This window comes from Cardiocondyla obscurior, unplaced genomic scaffold (assembly GCF_019399895.1).
Source record: "Cardiocondyla obscurior isolate alpha-2009 unplaced genomic scaffold, Cobs3.1 scaffold81_0_71826, whole genome shotgun sequence".
Taxonomy (NCBI): domain Eukaryota; kingdom Metazoa; phylum Arthropoda; class Insecta; order Hymenoptera; family Formicidae; genus Cardiocondyla; species Cardiocondyla obscurior.
The window spans coordinates 20,001-30,000 of record NW_027228821.1 but is presented as its reverse complement, the minus strand read 5'-3'; positions in this window follow the sequence as shown (position 1 = coordinate 30,000).

Here is a 10,000-nt window from a genome sequence, read left to right as displayed (position 1 = left end):
GTTGTGCACGAGTCGCCGCAGCGACGACACCTCTTACAGTACCGAACCGAGCGGCCGGGCGGTCGGCGACGCACGGTCTAACGCACGGCGGTATATGGGCGCCGGCGGTGAAATTTCGACGCCGCGCGGACTTAGCTGCTGCGGCGCACGGTAGTTACCTCCGCGTCAAAGATCTCGAGCTCCGTGTTGTTTTACGGCTCGGAGGTACGTACGGACCGCACGAACGGCAGAGTCCTCGAGATACAAAATTTCTTCGTCACGTATTCACCAATTCCTTCGCTATCCGGCCTCGAAACGATCGCCGAGAGCTTGGCGCACATTTGGCCGAATGTCGGCAAGACGCCCGAAAGATCTCAAAAGAGAACCAAAGTTCTCGTAGTAAGCGCGAAGCTAAATTCTCTCAAAAAGCGTTCTAGTGCGAACGACACTTTTGTACGCACCGCAGTGCTTCGCCGAGCTCGGTTATACATACGCCGTAACGCTACGGTACGACCAGACCGAGAGCTCGCATGCATCGTGTTGTGCACGAGTCGCCGCAGCGACGACACCTCTTACAGTACCGAACCGAGCGGCCGGGCGGTCGGCGACGCACGGTCTAACGCACGGCGGTATATGGGCGCCGGCGGTGAAATTTCGACGCCGCGCGGACTTAGCCGCTGCGGCGCACGGTAGTTACCTCCGCGTCAAAGATCTCGAGCTCCGTGTTGTTTTACGGCTCGGAGGTACGTACGGACCGCACGAACGGCAGAGTCCTCGAGATACAAAATTTCTTCGTCACGTATTCACCAATTCCTTCGCTATCCGGCCTCGAAACGATCGCCGAGAGCTTGGCGCACATTTGGCCGAATGTCGGCAAGACGCCCGAAAGATCTCTCAAAAGAGAACCAAAGTTCTCGTAGTAAGCGCGAAGCTAAATTCTTCAAAAAGCGTTCTAGTGCGAACGACACTTTTGTACGCACCGCAGTGCTTCGCCGAGCTCGGTTATACATACGCCGTAACGCTACGGTACGACCAGACCGAGAGCTCGCATGCATCGTGTTGTGCACGAGTCGCCGCAGCGACGACACCTCTTACAGTACCGAACCGAGCGGCCGGGCGGTCGGCGACGCACGGTCTAACGCACGGCGGTATATGGGCGCCGGCGGTGAAATTTCGACGCCGCGCGGACTTAGGCGCTGCGGCGCACGGTAGTTACCTCCGCGTCAAAGATCTCGAGCTCCGTGTTGTTTTACGGCTCGGAGGTACGTACGGACCGCACGAACGGCAGAGTCCTCGAGATACAAAATTTCTTCGTCACGTATTCACCAATTCCTTCGCTATCCGGCCTCGAAACGATCGCCGAGAGCTTGGCGCACATTTGGCCGAATGTCGGCAAGACGCCCGAAAGATCTCAAAAAGAGAACCAAAGTTCTCGTAGTAAGCGCGAAGCTAAATTTTCTCAAAAAGCGTTCTAGTGCGAACGACACCTTTGTACGCACCGCAGTGCTTCGCCGAGCTCGGTTATACATACGCCGTAACGCTACGGTACGACCAGACCGAGAGCTCGCATGCACCGTGTTGTGCACGAGTCGCCGCAGCGACGACACCTCTTACAGTACCGAACCGAGCGGCCGGGCGGTCGGCGACGCACGGTCTAACGCACGGCGGTATATGGGCGCCGGCGGTGAAATTTCGACGCCGCGCGGACTTAGCCGCTGCGGCGCACGGTAGTTACCTCCGCGTCAAAGATCTCGAGCTCCGTGTTGTTTTACGGCTCGGAGGTACGTACGGACCGCACGAACGGCAGAGTCCTCGAGATACAAAATTTCTTCGTCACGTATTCACCAATTCCTTCGCTATCCGGCCTCGAAACGATCGCCTAGAGCTTGGCGCACATTTGGCCGAATGTCGGCAAGACGCCCGAAAGATCTCTAAAAGAGAACCAAAGTTCTCGTAGTAAGCGCGAAGCTAAATTCTCTCACAAAGCGTTCTAGTGCGAACGACACTTTTGTACGCACCGCAGTGCTTCGCCGAGCTCGGTTATACATACGCCGTAACGCTACGGTACGACCAGACCGCGAGCTCGCATGCACCGTGTTGTGCACGAGTCGCCGCAGCGACGACACCTCTTACAGTACCGAACCGAGCGGCCGGGCGGTCGGCGACGCACGGTCTAACGCACGGCGGTATATGGGCGCCGGCGGTGAAATTTCGACGCCGCGCGGACTTAGCCGCAGCGAAGTCCGCGAGCCTCGTGTTGCTTTTACCTCGTAGTTACTTCCGAGCGGTCCGACCGTCAAAGTTCGCGAGCCTCGTGTTGCTTTGGAACGTAGTTACTTCCGAGCGGTTTGATCGGCAAAGTACGCGAGCCTCGTGTTGCTTTTACCACGTAGTTACTTCCGAGCGGTCCGACCGTCAAAGTCCGCGAGCCTCGTGTTGCTTTCGGCTCGGAGTTACTTCCGCGCGGTCCTAGCGGCAAAGTACGCGAGCCTCGTGTTGCTTTCGGGTCGGAGTTACTTCCGCGCGGTCCGATCGGCAAAGTACGCGAGCCTCGTGTTGCTTTCGGCGCGGAGTTACTTCCGCGCGGTCCTAGCGGCAAAGTACGCGAGCCTCGTGTTGCTTTCGGCTCGGAGTTACTTCCGCGCGGTCCGATCGGCAAAGTACGCGAGCCTCGTGTTGCTTTCGGCTCGGAGTTACTTCCGCGCGGTCCGACGGCAAAGTACGCGAGCCTCGTGTTGCTTTCGGCTCGGAGTTACTTCCGCGCGGTCCTAGCGGCAAAGTACGCGAGCCTCGTGTTGCTTTCGGCTCGGAGTTACTTCCGCGCGGTCCGATCGGCAAAGTACGCGAGCCTCGTGTTGCTTTCGGCTCGGAGTTACTTCCGCGCGGTCCTAGCGGCAAAGTACGCGAGCCTCGTGTTGCTTTCGGCTCGTAGCTACTTTCGAGCGGTTCCGACAACAAAGTCCGCGAGCCCTGTGTTACTACTGCTCGGGGCTGCTTCCGAACGTTTCGGGCAATCAACTTTTTGTTCTCCGTATTGTTTTTTAAGCTATCTTAGCTATTTTCTCGTAAAAGTTAAATTTTCGCGTTTTGTGCTGTTTTTCGAGCTCTCTGCTGGCGATCGTCTATGTTCTTAAATCTCGTGTTATTTTCTTGAGCTCTTCGTAATTTCGGCCGACGAGCGGCTAAGTTTACGAGTTTTGTGTTGCTTTCTGCACGTAGTTACTTCCGAGCGGTCCGACCGTCAAAGTACGCGAGCCTCGTGTTGCTTTCGGCTCGGAGTTACTTCCGCGCGGTCCTAGCGGCAAAGTACGCGAGCCTCGTGTTGCTTTCGGCTCGGAGTTACTTCCGCGCGGTCCGATCGGCAAAGTACGCGAGCCTCGTGTTGCTTTCGGCTCGGAGTTACTTCCGCGCGGTCCTAGCGGCAAAGTACGCGAGCCTCGTGTTGCTTTCGGCTCGGAGTTACTTCCGCGCGGTCCTAGCGGCAAAGTACGCGAGCCTCGTGTTGCTTTCGGCTCGTAGCTACTTTCGAGCGGTTCCGACAACAAAGTCCGCGAGCCCTGTGTTACTACTGCTCGGGGCTGCTTCCGAACGTTTCGGGCAATCAACCTTTTGTTCTCCGTATTGTTTTTTTAAGCTATCTTAGCTATTTTCTCGTAAAAGTTAAATTTTCGCGTTTTGTGCTGTGTTTTCGAGCTCTCTGCTGGCGATCGTCTATGTTCTTAAATCTCGTGTTATTTTCTTGAGCTCTTCGTAATTTCGGCCGACGAGCGGCTAAGTTTACGAGTTTTGTGTTGCTTTCTGCACGTAGTTACTTCCGAGCGGTCCGACCGTCAAAGTACGCGAGCCTCGTGTTGCTTTCGGCTCGGAGTTACTTCCGCGCGGTCCTAGCGACAAAGTACGCGAGCCTCGTGTTGCTTTCGGCTCGGAGTTACTTCCGCGCGGTCCGATCGGCAAAGTACGCGAGCCTCGTGTTGCTTTCGGCTCGGAGTTACTTCCGCGCGGTCCGAGCGGCAAAGTACGCGAGCCTCGTGTTGCTTTCGGCTCGGAGTTACTTCCGCGCGGTCCTAGCGGCAAAGTACGCGAGCCTCGTGTTGCTTTCGGCTCGGAGTTACTTCCGCGCGGTCCGATCGGCAAAGTACGCGAGCCTCGTGTTGCTTTCGGCTCGGAGTTACTTCCGCGCGGTCCTAGCGGCAAAGTACGCGAGCCTCGTGTTGCTTTCGGCTGTAGCTACTTTCGAGCGGTTCGGACAACAAAGTCCGCGAGCCCTGTGTTACTACTGCTCGGGGCTGCTTCCGAACGTTTCGGGCAATCAACTTTTTGTTCTCCGTATTGTTTTTTTATGCTATCTTAGCTATTTTCTCGTAAAAGTTAAATTTTCGCGTTTTGTGCTGTTTTTTCGAGCTCTCTGCTGGCGATCGTCTATGTTCTTAAATCTCGTGTTATTTTCTTGAGCTCTTCGTAATTTCGGCCGACGAGCGGCTAAGTTTACGAGTTTTGTGTTGCTTTCTGCACGTAGTTACTTCCGAGCGGTCCGACCGTCAAAGTACGCGAGCCTCGTGTTGCTTTCGGCTCGGAGTTACTTCCGCGCGGTCCTAGCGACAAAGTACGCGAGCCTCGTGTTGCTTTCGGCTCGGAGTTACTTCCGCGCGGTCCGATCGGCAAAGTACGCGAGCCTCGTGTTGCTTTCGGCTCGGAGTTACTTCCGCGCGGTCCTAGCGGCAAAGTACGCGAGCCTCGTGTTGCTTTCGGCTCGGAGTTACTTCCGCGCGGTCCTAGCGGCAAAGTACGCGAGCCTCGTGTTGCTTTCGGCTCGTAGCTACTTTCGAGCGGTTCGGACAACAAAGTCCGCGAGCCCTGTGTTACTACTGCTCGGGGCTGCTTCCGAACGTTTCGGGCAATCAACTTTTTGTTCTCCGTATTGTTTTTTAAGCTATCTTAGCTATTTTCTCGTAAAAGTTAAATTTTCGCGTTTTGTGCTGTTTTTCGAGCTCTCTGCTGGCGATCGTCTATGTTCTTAAATCTCGTGTTATTTTCTTGAGCTCTTCGTAATTTCGGCCGACGAGCGGCTAAGTTTACGAGTTTTGTGTTGCTTTCTGCACGTAGTTACTTCCGAGCGGTCCGACCGTCAAAGTACGCGAGCCTCGTGTTGCTTTCGGCTCGGAGTTACTTCCGCGCGGTCCTAGCGACAAAGTACGCGAGCCTCGTGTTGCTTTCGGCTCGGAGTTACTTCCGCGCGGTCCGATCGGCAAAGTACGCGAGCCTCGTGTTGCTTTCGGCTCGGAGTTACTTCCGCGCGGTCCTAGCGGCAAAGTACGCGAGCCTCGTGTTGCTTTCGGCTCCGAGTTACTTCCGCGCGGTCCGATCGGCAAAGTACGCGAGCCTCGTGTTGCTTTCGGCTCGGAGTTACTTCCGCGCGGTCCTAGCGGCAAAGTACGCGAGCCTCGTGTTGCTTTCGGCTCGGAGTTACTTCCGCGCGGTCCTAGCGGCAAAGTACGCGAGCCTCGTGTTGCTTTCGGCTCGGAGTTACTCCCGCGCGGTCCTAGCGGCAAAGTACGCGAGCCTCGTGTTGCTTTCGGCTCGTAGCTTCGAGCGGTTCGGACAACAAAGTCCGCGAGCCCTGTGTTGCTACTGCTCGGGGCTGCTTCCGAACGTTTCGGGCAATCAACTTTTTGTTCTCCGTATTGTTTTTTAAGCTATCTTAGCTATTTTCTCGTAAAAGTTAAATTTTCGCGTTTTGTGCTGTTTTTTCGAGCTCTCTGCTGGCGATCGTCTATGTTCTTAAATCTCGTGTTATTTTCTTGAGCTCTTCGCAATTTCGGCCGACGAGCGGCTAAGTTTACGAGTTTTGTGTTGCTTTCTGCACGTAGTTACTTCCGAGCGGTCCGACCGTCAAAGTACGCGAGCCTCGTGTTGCTTTCGGCTCGGAGTTACTTCCGCGCGGTCCTAGCGGCAAAGTACGCGAGCCTCGTGTTGCTTTCGGCTCGGAGTTACTTCCGCGCGGTCCGATCGGCAAAGTACGCGAGCCTCGTGTTGCTTTCGGCTTGGAGTTACTTCCGCGCGGTCCTAGCGGCAAAGTACGCGAGCCTCGTGTTGCTTTCGGCTCGGAGTTACTTCCGCGCGGTCCGAGCGGCAAAGTACGCGAGCCTCGTGTTGCTTTCGGCTCGGAGTTACTTCCGCGCGGTCCTAGCGGCAAAGTACGCGAGCCTCGTGTTGCTTTCGGCTCGGAGTTACTTCCGCGCGGTCCTAGCGGCAAAGTACGCGAGCCTCGTGTTGCTTTCGGCTCGTAGCTACTTTCGAGCGGTTCCGACAACAAAGTCCGCGAGCCCTGTGTTACTACTGCTCGGGGCTGCTTCCGAACGTTTCGGGCAATCAACTTTTTGTTCTCCGTATTGTTTTTTAAGCTATCTTAGCTATTTTCTCGTAAAAGTTAAATTTTCGCGTTTTGTGCTGTTTTTTCGAGCTCTCTGCTGGCGATCGTCTATGTTCTTAAATCTCGTGTTATTTTCTTGAGCTCTCGTAATTTCGGCCGACGAGCGGCTAAGTTTACGAGTTTTGTGTTGCTTTCTGCACGTAGTTACTTCCGAGCGGTCCGACCGTCAAAGTACGCGAGCCTCGTGTTGCTTTCGGCTCGGAGTTACTTCCGCGCGGTCCTAGCGACAAAGTACGCGAGCCTCGTGTTGCTTTCGGCTCGGAGTTACTTCCGCGCGGTCCTAGCGGCAAAGTACGCGAGCCTCGTGTTGCTTTCGGCTCGGAGTTACTTCCGCGCGGTCCGATCGGCAAAGTACGCGAGCCTCGTGTTGCTTTCGGCTCGGAGTTACTTCCGCGCGGTCCTAGCGGCAAAGTACGCGAGCCTCGTGTTGCTTTCGGCTCGGAGTTACTTCCGCGCGGTCCTAGCGGCAAAGTACGCGAGCCTCGTGTTGCTTTCGGCTCGTAGCTACTTTCGAGCGGTTCCGACAACAAAGTCCGCGAGCCCTGTGTTACTACTGCTCGGGGCTGCTTCCGAACGTTTCGGGCAATCAACTTTTTGTTCTCCGTATTGTTTTTTAAGCTATCTTAGCTATTTTCTCGTAAAAGTTAAATTTTCGCGTTTTGTGCTGTTTTTCGAGCTCTCTGCTGGCGATCGTCTATGTTCTTAAATCTCGTGTTATTTTCTTGAGCTCTTCGTAATTTCGGCCGACGAGCGGCTAAGTTTACGAGTTTTGTGTTGCTTTCTGCACGTAGTTACTTCCGAGCGGTCCGACCGTCAAAGTACGCGAGCCTCGTGTTGCTTTCGGCTCGGAGTTACTTCCGCGCGGTCCTAGCGACAAAGTACGCGAGCCTCGTGTTGCTTTCGGCTCGGAGTTACTTCCGCGCGGTCCGATCGGCAAAGTACGCGAGCCTCGTGTTGCTTTCGGCTCGGAGTTACTTCCGCGCGGTTTTAGCGGCAAAGTACGCGAGCCTCGTGTTGCTTTCGGCTCGGAGTTACTTCCGCGCGGTCCGATCGGCAAAGTACGCGAGCCTCGTGTTGCTTTCGGCTCGGAGTTACTTCCGCGCGGTCCTAGCGGCAAAGTACGCGAGCCTCGTGTTGCTTTCGGCTCGGAGTTACTTCCGCGCGGTCCTAGCGGCAAAGTACGCGAGCCTCGTGTTGCTTTCGGCTCGGAGTTACTTCCGCGCGGTCCTAGCGGCAAAGTACGCGAGCCTCGTGTTGCTTTCGGCTCGTAGCTACTTTCGAGCGGTTCGGACAACAAAGTCCGCGAGCCCTGTGTTTACTGCTCGGGGCTGCTTCCGAACGTTTCGGGCAATCAACTTTTGTTCTCCGTATTGTTTTTAAGCTATCTTAGCTATTTTCTCGTAAAAGTTAAATTTTCGCGTTTTGTGCTGTTTTTTCGAGCTCTCTGCTGGCGATCGTCTATGTTCTTAAATCTCGTGTTATTTTCTTGAGCTCTTCGTAATTTCGGCCGACGAGCGGCTAAGTTTACGAGTTTTGTGTTGCTTTCTGCACGTAGTTACTTCCGAGCGGTCCGACCGTCAAAGTACGCGAGCCTCGTGTTGCTTTCGGCTCGGAGTTACTTCCGCGCGGTCCTAGCGACAAAGTACGCGAGCCTCGTGTTGCTTTCGGCTCGGAGTTACTTCCGCGCGGTCCGATCGGCAAAGTACGCGAGCCTCGTGTTGCTTTCGGCTCGGAGTTACTTCCGCGCGGTCCTAGCGGCAAAGTACGCGAGCCTCGTGTTGCTTTCGGCTCGGAGTTACTTCCGCGCGGTCCGAGCGGCAAAGTACGCGAGCCTCGTGTTGCTTTCGGCTCGGAGTTACTTCCGCGCGGTCCTAGCGGCAAAGTACGCGAGCCTCGTGTTGCTTTCGGCTCGGAGTTACTTCCGCGCGGTCCTAGCGGCAAAGTACGCGAGCCTCGTGTTGCTTTCGGCTCGTAGCTACTTTCGAGCGGTTCGGACAACAAAGTCCGCGAGCCCTGTGTTACTACTGCTCGGGGCTGCTTCCGAACGTTTCGGGCAATCAACCTTTTGTTCTCCGTATTGTTTTTTTAAGCTATCTTAGCTATTTTCTCGTAAAAGTTAAATTTTCGCGTTTTGTGCTGTTTTTCGAGCTCTCTGCTGGCGATCGTCTATGTTCTTAAATCTCGTGTTATTTTCTTGAGCTCTTCGTAATTTCGGCCGACGAGCGGCTAAGTTTACGAGTTTTGTGTTGCTTTCTGCACGTAGTTACTTCCGAGCGGTCCGACCGTCAAAGTACGCGAGCCTCGTGTTGCTTTCGGCTCGGAGTTACTTCCGCGCGGTCCTAGCGACAAAGTACGCGAGCCTCGTGTTGCTTTCGGCTCGGAGTTACTTCCGCGCGGTCCGAGCGGCAAAGTACGCGAGCCTCGTGTTGCTTTCGGCTCGGAGTTACTTCCGCGCGGTCCGATCGGCAAAGTACGCGAGCCTCGTGTTGCTTTCGGCTCGGAGTTACTTCCGCGCGGTCCTAGCGGCAAAGTACGCGAGCCTCGTGTTGCTTTCGGCTCGGAGTTACTTCCGCGCGGTCCGAGCGGCAAAGTACGCGAGCCTCGTGTTGCTTTCGGCTCGGAGTTACTTCCGCGCGGTCCTAGCGGCAAAGTACGCGAGCCTCGTGTTGCTTTCGGCTCGTAGCTACTTTCGAGCGGTTCGGACAACAAAGTCCGCGAGCCCTGTGTTATTACTGCTCGGGGCTGCTTCCGAACGTTTCGGGCAATCAACTTTTTGTTCTCCGTATTGTTTTTTAAGCTATCTTAGCTATTTTCTCGTAAAAGTTAAATTTTCGCGTTTTGTGCTGTTTTTTCGAGCTCTCTGCTGGCGATCGTCTATGTTCTTAAATCTCGTGTTATTTTCTTGAGCTCTTCGTAATTTCGGCCGACGAGCGGCTAAGTTTACGAGTTTTGTGTTGCTTTCTGCACGTAGTTACTTCCGAGCGGTCCGACCGTCAAAGTACGCGAGCCTCGTGTTGCTTTCGGCTCGGAGTTACTTCCGCGCGGTCCTAGCGACAAAGTACGCGAGCCTCGTGTTGCTTTCGGCTCGGAGTTACTTCCGCGCGGTCCGATCGGCAAAGTACGCGAGCCTCGTGTTGCTTTCGGCTCGGAGTTACTTCCGCGCGGTCCTAGCGGCAAAGTACGCGAGCCTCGTGTTGCTTTCGGCTCGGAGTTACTTCCGCGCGGTCCGATCGGCAAAGTACGCGAGCCTCGTGTTGCTTTCGGCTCGGAGTTACCTCCGCGCGGTCCTAGCGGCAAAGTACGCGAGCCTCGTGTTGCTTTCGGCTCGGAGTTACTTCCGCGCGGTCCTAGCGGCAAAGTACGCGAGCCTCGTGTTGCTTTCGGCTCGTAGCTACTTTCGAGCGGTTCGGACAACAAAGTCCGCGAGCCCTGTGTTACTACTGCTCGGGGCTGCTTCCGGACGTTTCGGGCAATCAACTTTTGTTCTCCGTATTGTTTTTAAGCTATCTTAGCTATTTTCTCGTAAAAGTTAAATTTTCGCGTTTTGTGCTGTTTTTTCGAGCTCTCTGCTGGCGATCGTCTATGTTCTTA